The sequence below is a fragment of the Nyctereutes procyonoides genome, unplaced genomic scaffold (genome assembly GCF_905146905.1).
Source record: "Nyctereutes procyonoides isolate TBG_1078 unplaced genomic scaffold, NYPRO_anot_genome, whole genome shotgun sequence".
NCBI lineage: Eukaryota > Metazoa > Chordata > Mammalia > Carnivora > Canidae > Nyctereutes > Nyctereutes procyonoides.
This window is the reverse complement of record NW_026575049.1, coordinates 43,781,881-43,796,090: the sequence shown is the minus strand read 5'-3', so window position 1 is coordinate 43,796,090 and position 14,210 is coordinate 43,781,881. Positions and strand designations below refer to the sequence as shown.

The following is a 14,210-nucleotide window of genomic DNA, read 5'->3' as shown; positions in this document are numbered from 1 at the left end:
TAGGCATAAGTTGACATAGTTTTATAATCAACTAAAAAGGCAAAGAAATTGGGGATCCCTGGGTGGCGCAGCGGTTTGGCGCCTGCCTTTGGCCCAGGGCATGATCCTGGAGACCCGGGATCGAATCCCACATCGGGCTCCCGGTGCATGGAGCCTGCTTGTGTCTCTGTCTCTGTCTCTCTCTCTTCTCTCTCTCTCTCTCTCTGTAACTATCATAAATAAAAAAATTTAAAAAAAACTTAAAAAAAAAGGCAAAGAAATTTAAATAAGTACTTTAACTGTACTTAACGAGATAAAAAGCTATCAACCACCTATCAAACAAATGTTCCACCAGGGGGTGTAGTCTGCATTTATTCCCTTTGCAGCCACTTTGTACTTGGTACATGCACCTGAACAGTTGTATAAAAAATTCTATTTTTGTAAAGTGATTTATAATGTCCCACTGGCTTTTGATTTTATTCCACATTTTATTGTTTGTCAAACTCAATGATTTCCTACACTTTTGTTTTCCTATTAACGCTAAGTTTTAAAGAAACCGTAAACAGACATCTAGGTTCTTTAGGGGGAGTTTGCTGTTGATCCTAGGTCGATCTTTTCCTATAGCTAGGAATCCTTTAGCAAAGATAATCTCACAAATACCCTACAGCTAGATAGTCTAGATTGCCATTTCTTTAAGTGAACCTCATCTCTAATTAATTTGAAAATACTCGATTATCCTAACAAGAATACCAGCAGCTAACAGTCATCAGCTCCAAAATAAAATGTTTATTTCAATCACAGATTTACAAAATTGGTTTACCTCCAAAACTGCATTTGATGAATGAAAATATTTTGTTAGACGCTGACTCACTAAGATGTGTGTATTCACAAATTTACCCAGCAATAGATGTCACAACCATATCAAATAGTGAGAACAATAGCCTTTTTTTTTTTCCTGGGCAAAATGTGCACTGTCTTGAAATCTGTATTAGCTCAGTGTTACCCAGCCAGTTGGTGGTGGAGCTGTGGCTGAACACAGGAGTATATCTGATGCAAAAGCTCGAGCTCCAGGGCAACTCACACCTGTGCAGTCAGGGGTGCCTGGATTTGTCACCTGGAATTCTTGATTTCTCTTGACTTTCCATCTTTACCCATCCCTCTCCTCGGGAGGAGCAGAGCACTGATTGCTGCTGCTCTTACCAAGAGTAATATGGGCAGGAGGTGTCAGTAACGTACAGCTCCATACAAGGCAGCACATAACATAGGCTGATGCAAAGGAACCCACGGTTTCAAAACATATTACTCAGTAACTAGCTTACGCATGAATATGCACTGGAGATCAATTTGTACGGAACTGTCGGCAGTATTTCTAATGCTCACTGTGCATCCCTCATGCCACACAGCACATACCAATCCTCAATCTAACTCCTTCCAGACGCTTTGCAGTTTCTTACCACTGGGAAACAACTGTGGCCATCATACATCCCTTTGTTTCCTCAAGGCCATAAGAAAGAGGTTGGTACAAATGCAAGTCTTGATATGCCCCCACAAGAAGGATGTGCTCAGTCTTATATTTTGAAAATATTCAGAGTTTAAAGGATTGCATCATATTGTGTTTATGAGCTTGGGCTCTGGAGACCTGAGTTTGAACTCAAACTATGTCTCTTAATTGCTCTCTACATTTCCGTTGTCTTTTCTGTAAAATAGGGATGACATCATATAGAGTTACTTCGAGGATTAAAAGAGGTAATAGACGTGAAGGGCACAGCCATCAATACATGTAAAGCAATGGCAATATGATGCTTTCTGATGCTTTAAGTCACATAGTTTGCTCTGGTCCAAGAAGCCTATTCAAATTCCCATACCTTAAAGACAGGGAGGATAGGAGGCAATATTGATTTGATTAGCTCTTCATCATTTTCAGTGAGAAAGGTCCAGCACCCACCCTGCAAGCTTTCCCAGTGCTTCTAAGATACTGGGGTAGGAGGGAGGAGCAGGGAGGGGAGGGGAATGCATTTTTAAAATGTTCAAATCAAAATTACCGTTCAGCTGATTTCCTAAACATTTGTTCTAATTCGCCAAATATTTTGCTCACTGCCTTGTCTTTCTATCTTCCTCCATTTGCATGTGCTTTGCTTTTGATGTGGCACACACTTTAAAAATACATTATTAAGCAGACAAGCACGTCACCCCTGGAGCTAGCACTCAGTCCCCTGCTTATTCTTAACAAATCTCCTTTTGTGTTCTATTGTGCTGAAGCGATTAATCATTTCAACTATTCAAGGGCTGCTGCTGATCTTTCTAGATGATGCCAGCTACGATGACCCCTCCTCCCCCACCATCCACACCATTTTAAACATGTTAGGAATCTGTTAGGAGTCTTTATTCATATCACAGTGGGCTTCTCATTTCATACAACAATAACTGGTGAACCTCCAAAAGAACTCTGTGTTCATTTCTCATCTTTTTCCTGAGTCTAGGGTTGAGATGTGTGTGGAGAGGCTGGTAAGAGGCATTGGTGAAACAAAACAAGGAAACAGAAAGTTAAGAAGTCAGAACGGCAAATGCTTATTTTGCGGATTAGTAGAGAGGTTTTAATCTCACTGTCTGGAGAGAACCTGTTGCACCTCATTGTGCAATATCATCTTCTTCATTGCACGTGGCTGTATTTTCTTATCCCTCTTGCCTCTTTCTCACTAGTTATTTGCAATGGAATTTTCTTTTCTTTTCTTTTCTCTTTTCTTTTCTTTTTTCTTTTCTTTTGCAATGGAATTTTCAAATGGCTTTTGTAGTCCAATTTGAGTCTCAGATTTACCAGGTTCTCAATCTGTAATCTGGTTACAGAGAAGCAGCCTGGGTAGGTTTTCAGGGATGGTCATTTTTTAGAAGCTGTAACTCCTAACATTTTTAGCTAACTTTTAAAGGTTCTGCTTTGAAAAACCTACTCTTCAACCCCACTCTATCCCCAGATATACACCATTAAGGTGAATGCAAAAACATGTTTAAAAATTGGCCAAAAATACTGTTAAGTCACAAGTTATTGCTAGGGAAGGGAAGACTAAAATGATTCATTAAGGAAATATGCAGATGCAAGTATTTCAATAATGTTAAATGAATTAATATAGAATCCCTGGGTAATTTAAAAAGAAATAGGCACTTTACATATAGAAATAAATCTATATTTGAGAATATTAAAAAGATATTAACAAGTAGCTGAGGATAGAGTTTTAAATAACTGCATAATATGTCAATAATAAGCATGCCGACCTTAAGATTTTTAATCAAATTTCAGAAGCCTAATCAATGTTCATAGATACTTTGTTTAAAAAAAATAACATAAAATCTTTAATATTTTTAATTCTGCAGAGCTGCAGATGTCTAATTATTTAGGATTACAATGCAAAAATAAAGCACTAAAAACATTATGTTGAAAAATCTGTAATAATAAACAGTGAACTGCCCATAGGTCACAACATCTTTAATGTCCTAGGAAAGTCAGGGAAGAAAGATGCCCTAGCCGATGCTAGGTTACCTATTCTGAAATTATGGGCTGTGTGGATAGTTTTCAAAATCAGAACAAAATAAGATGCCCATAGGTATGGGATCACGTTCTAAAAGTTATGCAAAATGTCTGAATTCCAACCCCTACATTTAAAATATACTCACACTGCACTGCATCCAATCAACATAAAAACAAAAGAATTGCACATCTACAAATCACATTTCTTCGGACTTATAACATATAAATGAAATGGAAAGGGAAAATTAGGTTTCTAGGTTTTTTTCAGATTATGTTGATTTAAATAATTATGAATATAAGAACTATAGGGACGCCTGGGTGGCTCAGCAGTTGAGTGTCTGCCTTTGGCTTAGGGCCTGATCCCAGGATCCAGGATCAAGTCCCACATCAGGCTCCCTGTGAGGAGCCTACTTCTCCCTCTGCCTATGTCTCTGCCCCTCTCTCTTTCTCTGTGTCTCTCATGAATAAATAAATAAAATCTTAAAAAAAAAGACTACAGAAAATGCAGATTAAACTCTTTTTTTAAAAAATTTTTATTTATTTATGATAGTCACACAGAATGAGAGAGGGAGGCAGAGACATAGGCAGAGGGAGAAGCAGGCTTCATGCACTGGGAGCCCGACGTGGGATTTGATCCCGGGTCTCCAGGATCGCGCCCTGGGCCAAAGGCAGGCGTCAAACTGCTGCGCCACCCAGGGAGCCCGAAAATGCAGATTAATATCCATATGGATGGTCTAATTTTTCAAGGCCATTATCTCTTTAATCTGTAAATTATCATCTTCCATTTAAGAAATTATTTTCAGGACACCTGGGTGGCTCAGTGGTTGAGCATCTGCCTTTGGCTCAGGGCGTGATAGGGGTCCTGGGATCGAGTCCCACATCGGGCTCCCCACAGGCAGCATGCTTCTCCCTCTGCCTATGCCTCTGCCTCTTTCTGTGTTTCTCATGAATAAATAAAATCTTAAAAAAATTATTTTCAACTTTCCTATGTGGGTACAAATTTGTAATTTCACACCCCTGAATTTGAAAAAGTAACAGAGAACACTGTGTGTGGTTTTCATGATAATAAAGATAATTTTAAAATGTATGTCTTGAGCTGATCGCTTTTGGGTAGATGTGTTTTAATTGTTCTAAGAACTGCTTTCCACAGAGCATATTAGCAGTGGAAAGAGCTCTGACTTCTAGCCCTTGATTCTCTGAGCAGCAAAATGGTAATTAACCAAATTATCTCTGCAAATTTATTATCTTGATTTCTTCAACTTGTACATTACACTCATTATCTATCAAAATGAAAAACTCCATCTCCTGAAAGATAATCAGAACACAAATAGCGGATAGAAAGGTCTGAGCTCTCCTGATGTGTACACCAGCCAGAGCTGCTGGACTCCTTTTCATTTCCAATCCTCAGGAGTTAGGAGGTGAATTTTCATCTCTCTTGCATTTGTGCTAATTGTAGGATGTGTCCTATGCTCCCAGGTCACATGACAGTCTTGGCTATCCTTATAGAGGTATGTTCTAGGGGGATGGCACTTCAATGTTTTTCTTTTTTCTTTTTCTTTTTATTTTTTGCAGGATAAGGTAGAGAGCAAGAACAGACATTGAGCAAAAGGTCAAAGTCATTCATTAATTATTCTCCATCCATTTATTCAATATTTATTAAACATTCATTATGTGACAGTCATTTTGATAGTCCCTGGGGATAGATGGTAACAGCTTAATGCGTACTAAGAAAGACCATTATGACTCAATGGAATAAGTGGTCTTATAAGAATAAAGGGTACCTTTTCTGCAGAATACAGAAAAGGAGCATCTAACTCAGACTCCGGAATCAGGAAGGCTTCCTGGAGGGAGTGACCTTTCAAGGAAGGCTTGGAAACAGCTGAATTTGGGATAAGGAGTAGACAGAGCATGTTCTGGGGGTAGAGAAGATAGTGAGGTAAGTCCAGAGGTGAGGGAAAGGTGCTTGAAAGCACTCTTGCAGAATAGAGTATAGAGTGTGAGGAGGGCAGTAGGGAAAGATAAGGCTGGGATGCAATGCAGGGCTAGGACCTGTGTGGCTCTATGGGACCACACCCACTCTGCCTCTGTCCTGAACCCAGACAGGAGCCATGGAAATGTTTTTAGAGCAAACATGCTTTGGAAAGCTGATTCTGCCTACACTGGGAGAGCTGGCTAGAGGCAGCCAGTAGGCAGGTGGCCAAGAGGAGGTCTCTGGAATAATCTATGTGAGAAAGGATGGTGGACTGAACAAGGAGGGTAGCAGAGAGATAGAAAGAAGCACACCCATTTGAGGGAGATTCAGGAGACAGAATAACAGACTTGGTTTGGAACCGAATGTGGCAAGTGTGAGGAGCGCAGCTAGGTGAATGAGGACAATCCATGCTGGAGAAAGAGCCAGCAGAGGTGTGAAATGGCACTAGGGTGGAGGTGTCCAAGGCACATATAAGTGGAGCAGTTGGGGCCCTGGATGGCTCAGTCAGTTAAGCATCTGACTTCAGTTTAGGTCATGATTTGAGGGTCTTGGGATTGAGCCCCGTGTTGGGCTCTACACTCAGCAGAGTCTGCTTCTCCCACCTCCGCCACCCCTTCCCCTGCTAGTACTCTCTCTCAAATACATAAATAAAATCTTTTTAAAAAGTAGAGCAATTAGAGGGCGGCTGGATAGACGAGCATGAAACTCAGCAAACAGCTGGGCTCAAGAAACCCCCTCACAGCAAAAATGCCAGCAGAAGCTGGAGAAACTATAGTGAGAAGAAAATAGGACAGAAATCCAAGGAATCCCAGCACATAAGGGGTAGTTACCAGGAAGAGAGGTGCATGGAAGGGAACAAGAAGAAATGACCACCAATTAGGAATAAACCCAGGGCCAGCCCTGGTGGCACAGCGGTTTGGCGCTGACTGCAGCCCAGGGCGTGATCCTGGAAACCCTGGATCGAGTCCCATGTCGGGCTCTCTGCGTGGAGCCTGCTTCTCTCTCTGCCTCTCTCTCTCTCTCTCTGTGTCTCTATGAATAAATAAATAAAAATCTTAAAAAAAAAAGGAATAAACCCAGGAGGGTGTGGTGAGAGATGCTAAGGCTCGAGCATTTTAAAGTGGGAAGTGGAGTCAGCACATCGAATGCCCTCCAAGAGATCACACTGGGAATGGTCTCTGCTTAGTGAGAAGCCAGCTTGGAGCGGTGACCATGGTGAAAGTGGTTTTAGGGGAGCAGAGGAGGAGAAATCGAACAGCAGTGGTTGATGAGAAAGTAGAAGTGAGGGTACACAGGGACTTTGGCCAGGGAAGTCAACCGAGGAAGGGGAAAGAGCCATGAGGAGTGCAGCATTGAAGAAGCACTTTTCCAAAGATGGAAAGCATGTGTACATGTTTACCCTGAGGAGGAGACATTACAGGAGATCCAGGCTGGAGGAGACCTGGAAGAGAGGGCACATGTCAACTCCTGAGTTGGCGTGGGGCCAGCAAGACAGAATCTAGGCCTATTTGGTTCACTGCTGTACCCCCAGTACCTAGGACAGAGCCTAGCACACTGGCCAATGAAGTGAGCAGGCCAAAGTGCTCATAACTAATCAGCTATCTCCTCAATATCTAGAAAGGTGAAGCTCCTGCTGAGGCAGGAGGGAGGTGCAGGCACCAGAGGTGTGAACCCTGCAACAGACCTGACTTGGCTAAGCCAGATGAATCTGGTTCTTAGGGATGAAAAAGTCTTACTCTCTGTGTATAAATCACAGATGCATATACCATACACAGATGTACAGTATATTTGTGGTATCAGAATTTTGTGGGGTAGCAATTAGAAGAGTGTCAAAAGATTCCCTAGAAGGGGATAATGGAAAAGATTGAGAAACACTGACTGGGCAAAGGCAGAAAGCCTACAGGACACCTATAGTAGCAATGCCTGGTGAACACCACGTCAACAGTGAACTCCAGTGGAAGTAAGTCATTGTTTAAGGGGACCAGCACAGGCCAGCTACCGTGATCCTGCCCTGAAAGCAGGATTCTGCATAAACAAGAGCTGACAATTGGCTGGATGCTTGGAGGGGTCCATGATCCTGCTCTCAGAGCTGGCTGCTCGAGAAAAAGTTTCACTGCTCCATCCTAGAAGTCCTGGAAGGACTGAGAGGTGTTGTGGACTCTGAAGGTGGATCAGAGACCAAGCACAATGGTGCTAATGTGGGGTGGGGAGAGCATCAACAGAGGACCCACCTCAGAGGAAGGTAATGCCTCACACATGGCCATTCCAGCCACAGGATGAAACTGGAAAGCTTTTTTGGGGAAAAGATGGCCATGCCCTTAGGGAGTTTGACGGGGCAGAAACATAGTAAGAAGTCTTCAGTGACTTGTATGCAAGGACCTGTTTACAAGGACGAGCTGCCCAAGAGAATTTCTAGGTTACAGAGAGAAGCAAATAACGTAGGGTAGAGGTGAAGAAGGTTGTGTTATGAGCCTTTTGCGGTAGAAGTTTTCTGACACAAAGGTTATATACATGCAGACACACATTCACAGTCTGAAAATACTTTTGCAAACAAAGAGAAACTTATTTGTCTGTACATGTTAAATACTAATATCACTGTAGCAAATATTCTACTGTTTTTGTGCTTCTTAATTAGCACTCCCAAATGTTCTTCATTAAATGACTTAACATAATAATTCCATAAATAATTACCAGTTTTGATCTTTGATAAGGTTTCAAAGTCCAAGGAGCACATATGCTTATATTATAACTTAGGTTTAGAAACAGGAAAGAAAAAACAAAATTGCATTTGTTCTGTTAGGTAAATTTAGCAAAGGACATGAAACAAGTTGAGTGCCCAGCACTAAACATTAGCATTTCACTGCTGAAGAATAGCACTCAAGAGGACCCAAGATTAAAAATAAGTATGTTTTTTGGGGATTTATACATTTGAAAGTATTAGCAGATATTATAATCTCATGTGTATTGACATTTTCTATAAGTAAAATAGAAACCACACTGCAATGATAAACTTTGGTCATAGATAAAGATAAGAATTTGCATGCTTTGGTCTCGGCAATCCAAGGTTAAGTCTTTATTTTTCTGCAAATGAAGACTCACCAAAATACAAAAAAGCAAAATGCCATGAGGGTGCTATGAAAACCTGAGAGGCATGCATGGGTGACAAGTAGAGTCCTATGGACCACATATGCTCTGACAGTCAATGACTGTCTCTGCTTCTGTCCCACCCTCCTACACTCTTGTGTTGTTAGGGCAGACTCTGCAAGGCACCTTTCAGAGGAGCACGATCATAAAAGGAATGCATCCCTACTTGTGTTCTTCCCCACATCTCTCTCTTACTCATTCCATAAGGATCTGTCCCTTTTACATGTCTGGCAGGTGTCTTAAGTCCTGGTGTAAATCTACTACTTTTTGAGTTACATTCAATTTCACGCCCCTCATGGCACAAAGATGCCCTACCCAAGCAGAAACGGAGTCCTTTAAGTAGGACTTCTGGTTTCAGCCAAAAGGACTAACATAATAACATCTCTTAAAAATGCATCTATAGTTGTAAAATAAGATACAAATTGTGGTATTTCTGTCTCTATTCATTCAGATGACCAAACTCAGAAAGAGAAATTAAAACAAAACACTATGAGATAATAATTTGTTTTGCACAAGACTTGTAGGTTTTGTCTGGTGAATTTCTCTAGGCCTACATCAGGTTTATTTCTGCTTTGATTTTATTTCACTACGACAAGTAATGGGATGTATTAATGGAACCCCTCTGCAGCTGTACCTGGATTGATTTTGCCATTTTCGGGCTTCATTTTGTCACTAATAAAACCTTTACTGTTTGAAATAAATGAAGTAATTGGTAAAGGAAAGAGCATGAACTAGAAAAAGCCCATCTTGGCTGAAACAGGGGAGATATGACCAAGGTCCATCTCTGCAAATGATCCAAACAGGTCACTTAAAACAAGTTGTCTCTTTGTTCTCTATTTTCTCTGTAGACTGGCTAGCATATATTCATTTGGGTTAAAGGAGCATGTAGACATTTAAGCACAAGGTTTACCTTGGCCCATCATGATGGTTTGAATGTGTGTGTGTGGGGCCATGATAATATGCGCTTCATACGATGGTGTGCTGAAACCTCTCCTCACTTATTATAGATCTTCCAGAATCACAACCGAAAATCTTGTCCAGCAGTCTCTTTAGTTTCTAGAAAAGGAGTTTCCCTTATTTGCTGGAAGTCTGTTCAATTATAGTTTCAGGAAACTGATTTGGGTCTCCGGAATTTAAATGAGTACCAGTTACCCCCTTCTATATCAACAGAAATGCAACTCTATGTAAATATTCACTATAAATATTTCATAGCAAACTGAAATTAAATTAGTGACTAAAGATGAAAACCAAGAAGATACTCTGCTCAGATGTTACCCTGAAATTGTCTCTAAATTCATCCTTTGAGTCCAAACCAGGATCTCAAACACTGGTCTCTTATTAGGAAGGCTCACTACACTGTGAGTGGTGCCCCTCAACAACTGCCACCTAAAACTGTCTTGCATAAAATTTGTGCATCCTAGATTCTAGCCCTGCACAACCCCATTAAGTTGTAAACGCATTTTATTTGCTGAACAAATGTTAATGCCATTCTACGTTAATGGATAATGCTACAAAAAGCACCTAAGTATTACAGCACTGGAACCTTTAAGAATGAAATATAGTATAACTTACAAAACTGTCTGTTACAAGCATATGTCAGCCAGGAGGGCTTCTAGCTCTTATCGCCCATCTTCATAGAACCCAGTTATAATTTCTCCCTTGGTTAACTGAATTTTGCAATAATACACAGATTTATTAGGTCCCAGGATTAAAATTCTTTGAGTAAGAGTAAAAAATAATTACACTTTAGGATATAATGTAATATTCAAATGACTTGAAAACAGTCACCTCAGCAAAAATAAGAGAAGGGAGAGGAAAAAGAAGTTTAAAGATGAAGTTGATAACATTGGTCGTAAAGCCTCTGTGAGTTCAAGTGCACAAATGCATGATCTGGTATTTCTGAATCATAAACATGTGGAAATGGGAAGCCTCCCTTTCACGACAAAATGCCTGAGTGGTTTCATTATTGAGACAGGGGGACTTCTTCATTTAATAAGAAAGCTTAGTAGAGAAGGTGCTGGTGCCAGACGGTGCTCATTAAAACCCCAGTTCTACCACTTTCTAGTTCTGTGACCTTGGGCAAACCCTATTTAACTTTCTTCATCTGTAAAATGGGGGTGTTAACAGCGCCTGCCTCATGGGGCATCTGTGATGGTTAAATGAGCTAATGTAGGCAAGAAACAGAATAGTTCCTCATCCAGAATCCTAACATTCCATAAATGTTCGCTCTCCATCATTTGGTACTTGTTCGTATCTATAGGACTGAATGCAAATAAATGAAAAGGCCCTGGATGGAAACTACAGCCCCTCCCCACTAAAGCTCTCTTGACTCACTGGCTTCATATTCTCAATTTTCTCTTGTTTGGATACTGCCCCCTCTACAGCACCCAATAGAGTCACTAATGAGCTTTTTGTTGTCCAATCCACGGAGTGGTTTTCAATCTTTGTCTCTCTTGTCCTCTCAGAGGCCCTGTGCACTGTTGAGCTTGAAACTCTTTTCCTGGGTTCTAGAACCTTCCATGGCCACCATTCGCCCTCAACTTCCTGGGTCACACCCTCCCTCTTTCATTTGCCAATGGATCCTACTCTCCCTGGCCCTTAAATTTTGGAGTCTGCCTCTCATTGTTTCTCAATCTCTTGCCTCTCTCCAGGCAAATCTACCCATTTCTATGATTTTATTTATTACCAACATGCTAATTAGGCCAAAATGTTGGCCTGCTGCTTAGACCTCAGTTCTGAGCCCCAGACCAACATATGCTCATCTACAGTCTCCATGTTTACTGGATTGTCTCAAAGGTACTTCAAAGTCAACATGTCAAAAAAGTACTGTATGATTTCATCCCTCCCCCACAAACTAGCATCTCCCTCAATGTTCCCATGCCTACAAATGCCCCACCTTGCATCTCATTTCTGGGCAGCTGCGACACACTCTCACTCCTCTTTTCTTCCTCTCCTCCCCTCCATCCATTCTGCGTAGCAGTCAGAGTAGAGTATCTAAACAGCCAATTCGATCACATCACCCTGGCTCAAATCTTTTGCTGGCCCCCCATCTTGGACGTGGCTGAGAAGGCACAGCCCTACCTGGCTTGTCCTGTCTAGCTTTTGTACCTACTCTCTAGCCACTCTGGCCTCACTTCCTTTCTGGGTCCCTAACTAGCCAAACTCCCCTGTTCCTCTGCCTGTAGCTTCAATATTTTTCTCCTTAGGACAGTTTCCTATTTATCCTCCAGCTATAAGTCCAAATGTTCCTTCTTCAGGGAAGCTGCTCTTGACCTAAAATGAGGTCGTGTGCCTTATAGTGGGCTCTCATAGAATGGTATTTATTACAATTAACATTAGATATTTATTTATAAGATTAAAAATAAAACTTAGTATCTATATCTTCCAGCACACGGTTGGTTTCTAGAAGGTTATGCCCATTCGGCCCACTATTATTCTCCCGGTACCTCCCACATGGAAAGGGCACACTAACGCTTGTTAAGGGAATAACTCAATTTTCATTATTATAAGGCATTTTCATGACTTGCTCATTCTCCACAATAAGAGAGAGCCATCGCTTAAGCGTGATGGTTATAAGTAATGAGTGCCTTAGTGACTGGTGACCCTGACCACATTAGGTCTACCTGAGCTGATCACAAGGGAGGAGACAGTGATAAGGAAGACTGGACTCCATAAAGACTATCCATGGGAACCCAGTGCTAAAAAGGCCAGTACGTCACGTCCACAGTTTAGAGCAAATGGAATCTGTTTGTGAGCCATCACAAGGATATTCTTCATTCTCCCTTAGAGGATTCCTTCCTTCCTTCCTTCCCTCACTCACTCGTTTATTTATTCATTCTACAAAACCATGAATTTGCAGTTCCAGACATCAGGGCCACAGGGTGGGAGGAAAACCGATATGTGGCAGACACATAATAAATCCCACTGGCTGAACAGAGAAGGAGCCCCATGCTTGTGTTTGGAGGAGAGGACTTGCTTAGGACAAGAGAGGAAGACAACCCTGAAGAATGACTGGTATGAGTGAGTCAGGGGACAACCAGGAAAACCCTGCAGGCAAAAATGAGAACACGATGTGATCCTCTAGGAGCTCCCTACTACTACTACTAAGTACTACTAACTACTGCTACTACTATTAACTACTATTACTAATACTGCTGCTGCTACTACTACTACCTACTACTACTACTACTACCAAGTACGCAATGACTACTACTACTAACTACCACTATACTATCGCCTCAGGCTGACAGGTAAGGACAGAGAAAAGGCCCACTTGGACACCACCATCCCCAGTTTCCTCTTAGTCTATCCCATTTCCCATTCTGGACCACTCCTCATAGGCTCTAGGAAGACCAGGACTTAGACAAAGCTCAGCTGCCACCTGATGAAATCATTATCTCCATTGCCCTGAACCTTGCAATATGCTTATGAATCAATGATCTGCTTGGTCTAGGCTTTCCCTTTTGTTCCATGCCTAATTCAAAGTGGGCCACGGCAGAGGCAGGACCAGTGGAATATTAGGGCCAATATTAGGAAGCAGAGCAGGGCCAGGGGGTTCCATCAGCCCTCTAAAAAAAAAATGCCTTAAACTCTTGGTGTTCAGTTTTATTTTAGGTGAATTTTATATCACTTTAACTATATCCTTTTGGTGTGTGAATTGCTCCAGCCTTTATTCAAACTTTAGGCTCTGCTTGGAATATGGATAAGGAAGGTTAAATGACAGATTTCTACCATATCATCAGAAAAGAGGAGAAAGGATAAGAATGGGTAGGATTTTATAAACAGGGAAACCAAAGAGGGATTGCTGGGTTCTGGTATCACTACTTTGCTGACATAAACACCATAACTAATCAAGGGAAGAAGGCTTAAACACTGAATATTTAGACTCCAGACATGCAAGTATGTCAAAAGAGAAATAGGAAAGGTATATTAGCACTTTACACTATTTGTTGTTTAATCTGAAACAAGCCCCAGGTTAAAGATAATACACAATATGTATTTTATTTGACACATATTAAACGCCAGAAATGAAGCTCCCCATTTTGACAATTGTTTTCTATACAAATCTCTGCCAGGAAAACAAAAATCATTATGAACTCAACAGATCAAGCTTCAATTACTTATATTGGTCAATTTGAGAGTTAAAAGATTTATTTATGAAAGAATGCTTTCCAGGAAGAAAAAAAAAACTCTGCCTTCCGAAAACAATTTGATGATTAATGCAAATTTTTAAACCAAATAATTATATTACTGTCATTCACTAGCAATTCGAGATAAAGTGTGTAGGATGTCCAAAAGTTAGAAATACATTAAAATAAAGGTTTTTTCTTTATAGGGAATTGCCATCCCATCTGGTCTAATTTGTCTTGGTGTTTTGCCCAGCGTAATATCAGCTCTCTGAGAATGTAAATTATTAGGTTACTCCCCTGAAAAAAATATGAGTGAAGAAAAAATATGGGTTGAAGATGACATCCTGATTATAAGTTTGAATACTCGGGAAAACACTAATGTGGCAGAAGAGCCAACCTGAGTAAATCTGGGTGTGAAACTGGTTCACAGAGGGCACCAGCTAGAGATGATGAGGAGGAAAGGACA

General features: G+C 41.0%; 1 protein-coding gene across 3 annotated transcripts in view; it reads right to left on the bottom strand.

Moving 5' to 3' along the window:
• Nucleotides 1-14,210, bottom strand: part of AFF3 (ALF transcription elongation factor 3) — a 521,186-nt gene that overhangs the window by 257,308 nt on the left and 249,668 nt on the right. The window lies entirely within an intron of this gene.